Source organism: Stegodyphus dumicola, chromosome X2 (genome assembly GCF_044657685.1).
Source record: "Stegodyphus dumicola isolate Sdum_Otavi_A_Nest chromosome X2, ASM4465768v1".
NCBI classification, from domain to species: Eukaryota; Metazoa; Arthropoda; class Arachnida; order Araneae; family Eresidae; genus Stegodyphus; species Stegodyphus dumicola.
In genome coordinates, this window is record NC_140781.1 from 128176191 (window position 1) to 128189999 (window position 13809).

Genomic DNA, 13809 nt, shown 5'->3' on the forward strand with positions numbered 1-13809 from the left:
TTAATTAACATTCTTTAAAATTTATTTTACAGAATTACACTTTTATTTCTCAAAATACTCATTATAAAAAAATGGGTAAATTCAGGTGTGCACCACATGATTGCCACTCAACCGAAACTTCACCTATCATTCATTAATTTATGTCATCGAGACAGCTATAAAAATATGAGAGAAAAAAAATTACGGCCTCTTCTAAACTTCGATACCTCTGTATAGAAAGTGCGTAGTGGTCGAATGATGAAACAGCTAACAGAACCTCTGCCAAACACTGGATAAACGGAAGTTCCGGATGTCGAAAAAGGTATGATTTTCCGTCTCATTGCCATTGGCTCGTCATTTCTTTTTGGGATTACTTCTCTTAAAGTGTAGTATGACACCTTTCCTGTGAGATCTGCTGTCAATTTAATCAAACTCTAGCTACAACGTCATCCTTGTATCCGTTTCCAAAAGACTTTGAAAATAAAATGAGGAAAGGAGATAAATCTTATCACAATAACGCATGCTCATTATTAACTTTTTTCTCCGTTTTTGTTTCCGTTTTTAGATTTTAGATCCACGTAGTTTCGACGTATGAGAATCAGATTCTGGCGCTGATATGAAATATTCGACATTTCTCGTAATTATTCGAAAATTATTTTTTTCCTGTGTCTCTTGTATTTGGACATAGGAAACATAGACAATTCTGATTGAAGCAATTCTGATGAGGCATATGATATGAATAATATACCTTATTACCGTAGAAATGTATATAATTTATTGCTGAGTGTTAAAACTGTATTATATGACAAATACGAAGAAAACACAGAGAAATAGTAGCATTTTGTACTAAAAAGCTCTGAATAAATAAATAAGTTTTACAACTTTCTTATATCATAGCGTAGAATTATACGTTTTAGGAAAAACTATTTTCTCAACTTTGCTCCTTTGAGATTGTTGTTCAACATCATGCACTTTTCATAAAGCAAAGCATGCTATATGGAAAGGAAGGAAAGAAAGGAATCAGGGACGCAACTATCTACTGCATCTGTTGTTACCATGATTACTAGGCAAGTCGAGTAAGAAAAATGACCCTGAAGGGCGTATTCTAAAATATCACACTATAGTGGCCTAGTTAGTACGAGATTGATTCGAATTTTGGCAAACAGGCTGCTGCATGGGTATATTTTCATGGTTTTCTTCATGCTTAACGTTAATACAAAACAGGTCCCCTAAAAAATTCCTCCCTCCCAAGACCTACCTACCCTTAATCTGGCAGTTTTTGCATTTTGCTATACTCATTGAAACAACTAATATTTTTAGAATGACTATGGGAAATATAAGGTAATCTGATTTATCGTTTTCGTTTTCTTTTGAACGATATGATGCTTTCTTTTGAACGATATGATGAACGATATGAAGGAAATGCTTGATCGTACATTTTACGAGTCATAAGCTTCTGCTTTCTAATCAGCCGAACCTATTTTTTTTTTTTTTTTTTTTTTTGTTTGTTTGTTTAGCGGTGTATGACACACTCTATTGTACCAAGAAGGAAATTCTACTTCAAACGTCTATAGTTTTTCCGCTCCTGCAATCGAAGATTTTTATTATTATTATCAGTAAACAATCAGAAACTTCGGTAAACAATCAGAAGTTTATCATTGCCAATTATTTAACCTAGGCGAAGTGCACTTGCTTATATTAGTGCTGCCTTATGTATTATATTATACCAAGCAGAATGAGTGATACCATTAGTCTGAATATTTAAACTGTATTCAGTACACTTACCCAAGCATTCAGTATTTAGTTATAACGTAGTTATCTATTGCTATAAGAGCCACTTTAGTGATTTATCAGAGCCTCACATTTTCTAGAAAGACAGATCTGCTCTTTGTAGTATCAGGAAGCAGTGTCTGAATATTTTCCAGCTATTGCGATTTTAAGATTTTTGCGATCATCTTAATACGCTGGGCAGCATCAAATTATCACTTTTCATACCTATAGGTATGGCAATTTTTTGTCAACTGTTAAAGGCTTTGGTAACTGCAAAGTTTTGTTAACTGTAAACTTATTTGTCTGAGAAGCACTTATAAGGTATTTCTCCCGCCTTCTTAGCGTGCCTTCGTGGTGTAGTGGTCTGCACGCTGGGGGCGTATTCCAGAGGTCCGTGGTGCGATTCCCAGCAAAGGCGTTGCTCATTTTTCATCTCTCCTTCTCCGAAATAGCCTAATAGCTCTACATTGGCGCCCTTTAAAAGGGGGAGTATATAAGGTACTTCTCCAGCCTTCTTAGAGTGCCTTCGTGGTGTAGTGGTCTGCATGCTGGGCGCGTATTCCAGAGGTCCGAGGTTCGATTCCCGGCGAAGGCGTTGCTCATTTTTCATCTCTCCTGCTCCGAAATAACCTAATAGCTCTACATACTTACTCGAAAAGCTTGCCTTTGATAAAGCTGAAGTTATAATGGCATACGAGGTTATGAATTACTAACAGCTTTAAATGGTAAACATAAGAAACCAAAAGGATCCTTTATGTATGTTATGTGTAAAAATAACAGGAGATAAAAGACTTGTTTTATTCTTAATTACATTACGATTTGATGTGAATTTCAACTGTCATCTAAAGATATTTCAAAAGTCACCTAAAGATATTTCTTCAGATTTGTCTAAAACTGTCGCTGTTACAAATTTTAAAATTATGAATCATGTGTATATATTTCCCATGTTTGCAGAAAATATCATAAATAAACGCAGTTACAGGTATCTTTCTATAGCTATAATTATTTTTCATTGCTGCAGAGAAATGGAGAGATTTCTTTTTTATTTATAATATTTTTACTCATCCAGCTAATTATCCTGCGGTGGCCTGTAACTTTTTGTAATTAACAAGCAGAATTTAATTTAAACAAAACGCACCTTTTTGTCCCATTTAGAAAACTTATATAGCTTTAATCTTCCATACGATTCATTAAGTACCTTGAAAGTATAATTTTAATATTAGTCAACATTATTTAAACATTATGACAAATATAAGTCAACATTTTTCATGTAATTAATTTTTCAGAAAGAGGAATATTTTTGGAAAGATGCTGATATCAAAATAACGCTAAATATGCTTGAATTATTAGCTTGGTTAGTGTTACCATACCTACTCTGCAAAATACAAAACAAGCGCAATAGAATGAATATATCGGATCAAAAGACTTCTACTGAAATATGATCGAAACTTTTCATACCTACTTTTTATTACGAAACGAGCTACATAATTATAATGATTTCCGTTTATTGCAAAAACGGAAGGCAAGCACAACAATGACAATGATGCGTAAACCTACCTCATTTAAGGTACTAATATAGTATGATTTTTCCAGAACGAAAGTTTTCAGATGCGTTCATTAGGAAACCAGTATTAATGCTTTTGCTTTAGAAATAAGTTTCGTATCCTCATTGTCAGAGGGAAGAAATATAGCAATTAGGTAAAGAAGAACACTACACTTATCTGTATCATTGTCAGTGGGAAAAATGCAACACTTCAATAAATATGAACGTAGCACAATCTGCTAACATTAATTAATATGCGCAACTGTCAAACTCAGAGAAATGTAGTCCAGGAAGCCCCAGTACGTGCATAGCCTAAAAAACTTCTCTGTATACTTTCCTCATTCAGAAATTAATTTTCAGCATATGAAAAGAAAAACAATTGTCATTAAAATTATACACAGGAGATTATAACAAACATTACAGCCGAGAATTAGGAAATAAAGGTAATGAGTTTTTTTCTCATGCACTCCTTCTCATTCCCAGAAGACAAATTGAATCTAAAACAGCCGTTAAGATCTTGCTTTTATTCAAATCTCTCAAAAGGCATGGATGTAAAACTGTCTGTCCCTTCATAGAAGGTAACGGTGACCGCCTATTAGGTTCCTCCATAATAAAATGGCCGCAATTTCTGGCCAATGCAGTTATATAGGCAAGTGTCCGCCATTGGTAAAAACAATTCTGCTTTTACACTACTTTCCGATCGCAGCCAAGTGAAAGTTAGCCGAAGTAAAATTATGAATGAGCTTGGACAAAGTAAGACAGCTATCTCTACGTTGAAAATCATTGAATGTTCTAAACTCAAACAGACTTTATCGGAATATGAGATCGTAATTCTAGAGCAAAATAATTTCTATATTTTTATTTATTTTCCACAATTTGATGTTTTATACTACGACAGTTCAGAGCTCCGATGTTTTCTCCTTGCTTTCTTTTCTCCCACAATGTTTTGTACGAATATACGAGTATTTCCCCCTTGCACTATTTTCTCAGAGATGTTTTCGGGAGACACAGAACAATTTTAAACTCTTAAACTCATGAAAACGTATTCTGTAATGTAATCTAGTAAATTATTATTAATGCTACTTTAAAAGTATATAACACTGCACGTGAAGATTACCACTAGTGATTTGCAATATATGCTTTTAAAACATACTATTTCTTGGTTTATAGTTCTTGAATTATTATAAAGAGAAGGATCATATATTAGGCATAATTTGTCAACATACTACAGAGAAGTACAGCATGTTATTTCCTTGATGTAGTTAGATATCTCTTCGATATAGTTAATCATGAATCAGTAGCAATCATAAAACTATTTGCTCACATTTTGTACTAAAAATGTCTGAGTTCATGTACTTTACAATAATACTCTAGACATGCTTCATACTATCAGCGCTCTTTTGCTGACTAAGCAACGTACCTTAGTCAGCGCTCTTTTGCTGACTAAGCACCGTACCTTCTTCTATTGGAGATTTTCAAACCATTTTTTTCACGCCTTGAAATCTCTTATTCAAAATATTTAATAAAAAATGCACAAAAAGATTAGTTGATTTTTGGCCGTTGGTAACCTCTCTAGACTAGCGTGAAAAAGGGTCTGTTTATTTATAAACACAGTATATTTTGCTAAACCGCTCATTTTTATATTTTGATTAAATATAGTTCAAGTTTTAAAACATGGACCAATAGTTTGATATTTTGGAGTTTTTCGAGGTATGTTTGATTATTTTAAATACCATTTAAATATAATGAAACGATTTTTGAAGTTAAACACTTATCAGTTAACTTTTCAAATTTTTAGCTGTTGCTTATCTAATTCTTCTGAAAGCTTTGACATACATTAAGCAACCAGAATTATAACTTACTTATTGAGTAAAATTGTTAAAATTATGGAATTAAGTCAGCATGTAATCATATAAACACATGTTAAATTTACAATTAAGCGCTGCCAATACTTTTATGCGAGATAAATTCTCCAAATTCAGGCTAACCTTTGTTTTTTCTCTCTCTTTTACTCAAGTATTTGTTTCTGTGAAACTGAAATGAAGTTTATGCAACATAACTCTAAACCAATCAGTACTTTTATTTCATTTCATTAAACTGGTAATATAAGTAGAGAAACTTAAGACTCCAGACGAACTCTTTTAATCTTCGTTGCTCAATTTACTTGTTTAATCGATTTTGGCAAAGCACATGAGGGCTGTCCTTTTACTAACCAGAATTTTCAAATTTAGAAATTAATCATTGCTACTGATCCTTTAAATAAATAAACTCAGATGCTCTGATTTCTAGGTTTTGTAAGAAACTCGTGGTCAAACAAATCTGTCTTTGCAGAAAATCACCTGAGCTAATGTTTAGGATGAAAAGTTTAGGATAGGTTATTAAAACTCAAAACAAAACTTTGGAAGAGTCCAGAAGGGGGAAGAAGAAACGAAAAATAATGACATCAGTCTCATCTTGCAAAATCATTACTTTTAAATGTGTTAGTGTGTCTGTAAGCAGGAAACTTGGAAAATCAACTGTGCTGTGAGCTCGAGACCTTCAAATTGGGGCTGGATGTGCTCATCACTGCCCTATAAGAACATATGGGAAGAAAGCCTTTAATTTCTTATACTGCAGTTTAATCCAGATCCTTCTGTAAGGAATAGCCTGCCAATCCCCTAGTGGTTAAACAGCTGAATACTGAAAGCCCAGCCTGGCTTCGATCCCTGGCGAACAGGCTGACTGCATGGTTGGTTTTCGTAGTTTTCTCCATTTGTATCGTGAGTTCCAGCCAAGTTCCCTTATAAAATCTTCCATGAAGGCATCCTTTCTCTTAAGAAGACAACTGAAACAACTTTGGATGAGATATTTAAAATTTGTGATATTTGACGGCATTTTGAATTTGTATTGAGGAGTCGGTTAACAATAAATAAATTAGAATAATCATTCGAGGTTGATTCCTCTCTTAAATGCCCCTCAGTGACAGCCCTTCGTGATTTACTAATGTCTCTATTTATATTTCTGTTACATTTGGTATCCAAAAGAATTTCCCTATAAATAATTTATAAATTTCAAAGTCTAAAAAGGCGTTATTAATATTCTCATGAAGTTTTTTTTTTCTCCCTTCTGATGACGGGCACTTTCCTATGCCGACATCGGCCACTCCTGAGGCCAGATCGGTGGTCCCTATAAATAATTTCCCTATAAATAATTTATAAATTTCAAAGTCTAAAAAGGCGTTATTAATATTCTCATGAAGTTTTTTTTTTCTCCCTTCTGATGACGGGCACTTTCCTATGCCGACATCGGCCACTCCTGAGGCCAGATCGGTGGTCTCTTTATTATGGAGGCGCATAATAGGTGGGCCACCATTGCCTCCTATGAAGGGACAGACAATTTTTACATCCATGCCTTCTCTGGGATTCAAATCCGGGCCCTTCGGTATCGCAGTCAAGTATCGCAGTCAGATCTGGCCTTAGGAGTGGCCGATGTCGGTAACACTATACCGTCTGGGCGGCTTTCTCATGACGTTTCATTACTTTAAAATTTGGTAATCGTAAAAGTGTCATTAAAGTACAAATGTTCATCATTTTTGATTAATTCAGATTAATTACGATTTAGCTACGTGCCAATACTGAAACCTACGATTGTTTTCTAGAACAGGAATTTTATATGATGCTGTGAATAAGATCACTAATTTGAAAAATATTATATTGAGCGATATTTTTACAATACTCTGCACATAAATGCTCATCGCTTAATCTCTTAACATCTGTAGAGACATTAGGTATTTTTTGGAAGCAGGCAAGATGAAAAATTAGCAACACCCTCGCCGGGAATCGAACCACGGACCTCTGGGATACCAGCCCAGCGTGCAGAACAACTACACCACGAAGGCGGGAGAAGTACTTTATACACCAGAAACATTTTTTCAAACGATATTTCATTTTTAGTTACAAACATATGTACAAATGCAAACATTTCCTTCTTCACTTTATATACGGCCCCTGAATATGATTCCCGATTTTAATGTCAAATATCTCGGTCAAAGTTTTCGTAAGGAGTCAAACACTCGTACGGAGTCAAACATTCGTGTTTTTATAAAGAGTGCAAAATTTTCTTAACTATAAGAATAGAAACCGGAGGGGAAAAAAAATCAGAAGTTGAAATTATAAAACGTTAAATTTCATATTTTACGGAAAATTAATTTTTCTTAATTTGAAAATAAGGACCCGGAATCTGTTTCATTTAAAATATTTTGGTAATTGGAGATATAGGGCCAGTGGTTGAGAAACAAAGACAGGATTATGACGTTTCTGAACACAGTATATATTGGGATGAGTAATGCCTCATTTAAGGAAAATCATAGAATAAAATAACAATAAACAGTAAAAGTAGGATGAATTTCCTTTTAATATCCCATTTCTCTAAAATAAAATAAATGCATAAGTAGCTACCACTCTGCTATTCTATTCGCTATCATCCTACGATTCTTTTTCTAAAATGCTTTTCCATAAAAACACAAAGAGCTTATATCTATCTGTCTAGAAGTTTTAAGAAAAAAGGAGAGGAATGTGTATTCTGAAAAAGAATTTGTACGTTAAGAAATACCAGCTTAATTTTTTTTTCTTACAATAAGAAATTCTACGGACAGTAAAGCTCTAAAGTCATCCATGCTTTATCAATGACGTCAGCATGAAGGACACTTTTGAAAACAAGACTCAGATTTCGAAAGAAATCGGGAAAATTGTCTCAGTGAAGAAATACTGAAGAGAATGGCGAAACTCCTTTTTTCCTAAATCTAGAAACCATTAAAAAGAACTCGTATTACAGTTGTTTCGTTTGCAAGTAAAGGCTTGTATTTAAAATAATCTAGAATGCTCTCGCTACCATATAATGAAAAAAAAAGGGATATCTGATACGGTAAATACTATGAAGGATAACAAAGGTTCTTCATCTAGCTTTTAGCAACTCATTTAAGTTTCGAAAGCATATATAATAATTACATTGTTTAAAATATTTCATGGCTATCATGGATTTTTATCTGAATATGTAACCTTAATCTGAATTAAAAAGATATGCAATTTTATACTTTGGCTTGTATTTTTCAGGTTTCCCTCTTTTTTAAAAAACATACTTTTATTATTAACTGGAAAAAAGCTTTATTTCCTTTATGTATATTTTCGTTTGAAAAATCATACTGATTCTTCTCAGTTTCTTTCCTCCTCACCTCTTTATTCGTTGAAGCAATAGCTGAAATTTTAAATTACTCATAATAAATGTTAATAAATCTAAATTTATATGATTATTTAACATTTTAGATTGTTTCTCGTTTTTCTTTAATTTTGTTTATATTGCCTAGCAGTTTTCCTCATATAATGCTCTGGTGGATCCTAATTTCATTATTTCACTTTATCAGTCTGTAATATGAAAGTTAAGCAATGATTAAAAAATTTCAAATAGAATAAAAAAATCATTTTTAATAATTTATTTTTTGTTGTTGTTTCTTCCTTTTTCATGATCATCGGAGTAATTAATGACTACGACGTATAATGATAATTATATAATTCGATGATATCCATACTGCTGAAGAAATTTTTATATGCGACATTTTCCAATGTTTACTTTACTTTCTGTGTGGATGTTTATCTGAGTATGCAACGCAATTTCCAAAGCGAAGAAGGATTTGAAATCTCAGAAAAATAAATCTTGAGATTTCGTATGTAAATTCAAGTATACGAAATTCATAGCTTTACGTATAAATGTATATTTTGGCATTAAGTAGCAATTCCATTTGGCTTCAGATCATATTGTAATAAGGAATGGAAGCCACGTTTTGTATTAACTTAACGAAATTTTTATGGCATTTTTATTTATTCATTGCGTTAGGCAGTCATTCGGCTTGCACGGAAAGGAAGGGATGCCTCGTCGAGGACTTTTTAATGGAAACTATCTCGTATCCACGTTACATATGGAGAAAGCCACGAAAACGCCCATGTAGCTATTCCCGTTAATTGGACGGGACTACCAGTGTTCAACGGCTATTACCGCTCAGCCGTTGGTGGGCCAGATTTCTATGGTAGGCTAGTCAAAAAGCAGTTTATCTCTTTCGCGTAGTTTTAATCACAGTGCCAATCTGATCTTGCCATAAGTATCTAAAATGTTTTAGTCGTGTTTTATTATACCCCTTAAATAAGGTATAAAGCTTCTTTAAAACCATCTGATTTCACAGTCTCATAATCTACAATACCAAATCAAAATTCTGAGCGAAAGTCTAATTTCCAGCACTGATTAAATAATCAGGATAGAGCGAAGAGCACGTATACTCTTTAATTCTAAATAAGAACCGAAAACCTAGAGAAAAATATAATATACCCTTATCCCCCCCCCCAACTAACTTTTGTTAATTTTCACTAATGATCGTTTTTCTGGAGAACTCTTGCATAGCTGCAAAATAACTGGATTTAAACTCAACGCTACTCATTTTTCAAAACATATTCTTAATCATTGTGACAGTGCGGCATTGTTTTACGTTCTTAGTGTCAGCCGAAATCATTGCGGACGAAAACGTCGCAAAGAAAACATCGTCGTACAAAACATCATGGAAGAAAACTTCGCAGTTCTAAAACGTTGTGTTATAAAACATCGACGTCGAAAGTGTTTTTCGTGTTTAATAGTTACAAATGCATATTCGCATTATGATTTTTGAGAGCAAGAAGGAATGACAAATATTTTTACATTTATTTCATACTTTTGAATTAAATAAATATCACCCCAACTATAGCATTTTTGCTGAAAATTAAGAAGGAAAATTAAGTATTCAAAAACTGAAAATTAGTAGAAAATTAACGTTACTTCTATCAGTTAACACAATTTTAAACTTATACAGTTATATAATAAATGCCATTAATAAATTAATTTCTATTTTAAAGTTTTATTGGTAATTTTTCCAATAAAAGTTTTTAATAAAAAATTTAAAAACTTATAAGGTATTTCTCCCGCCTTCTTAGCGAGCTTTCGTGGTGTAATGGAACGCTAAGCGCGTGTCCCAGAGGTCCGTGGTTCGATTCACGGCGAGGGCGTTGCTCATTTTTCATCTCTTCGGTTTTCAAAAAATACCTAATATCTCTACAAACTCTTAGACTTAAAATTTTCTATTAAAATTTTTAGTGGTAATTTTCTCATTAATTTTATGAAATGTGGTTAGTGAGAGAGTAATCTATGAAACGTGGTTAGTGAAAACTCCAGAACTGAGGAATCTACCTAAACCCTCTACATAAAATAACTCTTCATACAATCAAGCTGAGGTAAACAAAAGAATTACTACCTTATCTCTACAATGCGCTTATAAACCGATTAAAGCTTAGGTCGTTTTTATAAAAATCACAGGCCAAATAGAAAAGCGTGGGCCACCAGCGTACGAGCGGTAAAATGTCGCTGAACACTGGTAGGTTCAAATCCCAAGAGCGGGCTGGCTGCGTGGGCGTTTTCATGGTTTTGCCCCTGCATAACGTGTGTGCAAGCCAGTTTCCCTTAGAAAGTCCTCCACGAAGGCATCCCTCCCTTCCATATAGTGCCTAAGGGCGGAACATGTTAATAAATAAATAAATACAATAACTTTAAACGGAGCCAGTAAGGACATGGAACGAGGAATAAACAAGTTCTACTTTATCTTCCGAATTAACAGAGATTTTAAATTTCTTTCATCACTCCGTTTTCATAGATTTAACAAATTATGTCAACTCGAGTGCAGAAAAATAGACATGAAAGGAAAGTTTCCAGAGTTCAAAGAATTAGAATATGTATGGACACCACTAAAGAAAATTATTTTCGTGAGGCTGCTTTGAAGAATTAATTGCCTAAATCTAGCATTTCAAACATATCTGTAGAGTTTATTCGGCATTTATCAGAGCAAGAAATACGAAGAATCAGCAGAGCCCCGCTAGGATTCGAACTCCGGACCTTCATACTGCCAGCACAAAGCTCTTTACATCTCTGCACTTAAAGTGCGACAGAAAATGGGCGGCTGAGACCACCGGGCCACTAAATCCAGGTAGGAACGAATTGTCGTCTAACCACATATTAATTCGGGAGGAAATTGCTGAGTCTTTGCAGAACTATTTTGAAGCCTAAAAATACGAAAGATCAGTTATGCTATCACCAGGATTTGAACTCTGGACCTCCCAATTGCCAGCCAGACATGTTTTCGAATTACATCCCAAAGGCAGTAGGTAAGGAAACAGAAAATTCCATACGCATTAATGGTGAACTGTCGACTATTCTGACCTCAGAATTTGAGTTAGAATATATAGAGATATTCTATAGAGTTAAGCAAATATAAATTTTAATAAATTAATTTCGCCTATTAATAGTTCTTTAAATGATTTTCAGTAACTAAGGTTTTTTTTTTTCCTAAAATATCTTTACTGAGTATATCTCCTGGAAAATTTGCATCGCTTATACATGTCACTCGGATTATCTTTGTTTAGAATTTAGAAAATAATCAATCGAAGGAAATTTTTCTGTTAGATTAAACTATTTCGTTAACATTTATTGATATGTAAAATTAGTCGATAATAATACTGGTACTAATGAACGTATTCAATAGCTATGCTTCAGAGTAAGTTTATCGACTGGGGGGGGGGGTCAAGACCCGCCTATCACCCCAACTATAGCATTTTTTTTTTCAGGCCTCGGAAGGGAGAAATGAGTAATAACGAATCAGCGTCACATTGCACTAAGCAGCATCTTAGTATACTTCGAAATTAGGCAGGCAAATACAAAATATGAGTTCATTTATTTTATCCTCTTTTATTCCCCTTCTAAGTCGCTAAGTATTGCATCTGATAAACTACTTTAGCAATATCTGCAATTAAAAACAACAAATTAGCACGGAAAGGAAGAATGTGCAGGAAGCAATTTTTTTTACCCAAATGTCAAAGCGGTCTTGCAGAATGCAAAGGACATGAGAGGATTCATCTAAGCACTAACTCTTAATCGAGTTAATAATGATGAATTCTTGCAAGTATGTTTAACTATTACTAATTGCTATCATTTGTTTATAAATAATATGCTAATTCTGCCGAATCTGGTTAACATACATCTTAGTTTATTGCGGCAGCCATTTATTTGGGACAGTCTTTAAACAGCAAATCTTAATCAGTAAACTAACCATGGTTTTCTTTGCTTATTTAGATCATTTAAATGGTATGATGTCTAGCAAATTACGAAAGTACCTCACTCCAGTTAGTAGGCGTTTCCAAGTTACAAATTGTCTAAACAAGTTAATTCTTTAGACTGACAACTAACATTAATCTCACGTAAATGAAGTAGATTAAAATTGTATTCTTCTACATTTTGACAAAGCATTTTTCTTTGTCACTCCATTAGAAGGGTATAGCGATGCATTTGAACCTAAACGAATGAGTTCAAAGACGTCAAGAAGTTTGTGAATCAGATACGTTTGTAATTCGTGCAAGGAACACAATTAAACCAGTTCATTTCCATCGAACTTTGTTCAGACTTTTCCAAAGGTATTGGGTGAAGGTAAATACTTCCAGACCTGTGCGTGTTTGTTACATAAACTAAATGTTTAAGTATTAAACATATCTTCGTAAATATCAAAATTTATTATTTTATTTTTTAAAAAAAACATTTATTACTTTTTTCCAGTGATTATGAATAATTTTTCGTTTCATTCGTGCTTACTATTACTTTATAACTCCGTTTCTTTGTAATTTGAATATTTTAAGTTTGTATTCATATTTGTTTCCTTTACACTTATTATATGCTTTATATTACTTTCATTTGTATTTTGATTTATTTGTTGTATTTGTATCCGTATTTCGATCATAATTAATTTCTGACCAAAAAAGTCAATATTTAATTATTCAAATTAAATATTAATTAGAAATTAAATTCATTCACTTATAACGAGTTTGTGGGTTTTGCGTCATTTAGAAGACGATGTTATCAATTATATTTGGTGGATGAATCGTTATCGGAATTAAAGAAAATTTCCAGCCTTCGTATATTACTTTTAGGACGGCTTTTCTGCTCTATTTTTTAAAATTATTTAAAATCGCGTTCTGTTGCCTTTTGACAAAATACTTAAATTGCAACTTCTGAACACTGAATATTTCTCTAAAATTCATAAGCTTCCACGTGCAAGCCGTTATGGATTTCAGATAAATATGCATAATCTCACTGACGATCCGTATGTTTCACTGGACACGTTTTAAAAAACTGACATCGCGCGCCATGTTTTATCCTGTATTTTGGAACCCCGTAAGAGACCGGGAAAACTACTGAATATTGGTAATTCGACCTAGTTTGGGTTAGCCTAGGCGAACGAGCTGGCTGCATGGTTGGTTTCGTGGTTTCCGCCATGTGTCATGTAAACACGAGTCAGCTTTCCTCAGAAAGTCCTCCACGATGGCATCCTTCCTCTTAGGCAGATAATCCTCGTGACATTTTTATGTTAAAATAATCTAACCTCAGCGTCTATTTGAAATGTAGTGAGAATGCTGTTTACTTCT

At 33.6% G+C, this 13809-nt stretch overlaps 1 protein-coding gene across 1 annotated transcript in view; it reads left to right on the plus strand.

Moving 5' to 3' along the window:
• The first annotated feature begins 277 nt into the window (after nucleotides 1-277).
• LOC118189682 (uncharacterized) overlaps nucleotides 278-13809 on the plus strand; it is a 41074-nt gene continuing 27542 nt past the window's right edge. The window contains exon 1 of the mRNA XM_085808922.1: nucleotides 278-301. The gene's annotated coding sequence lies outside the window, so the exon portion shown is untranslated. The remainder of the gene's footprint in view (nucleotides 302-13809) is intronic.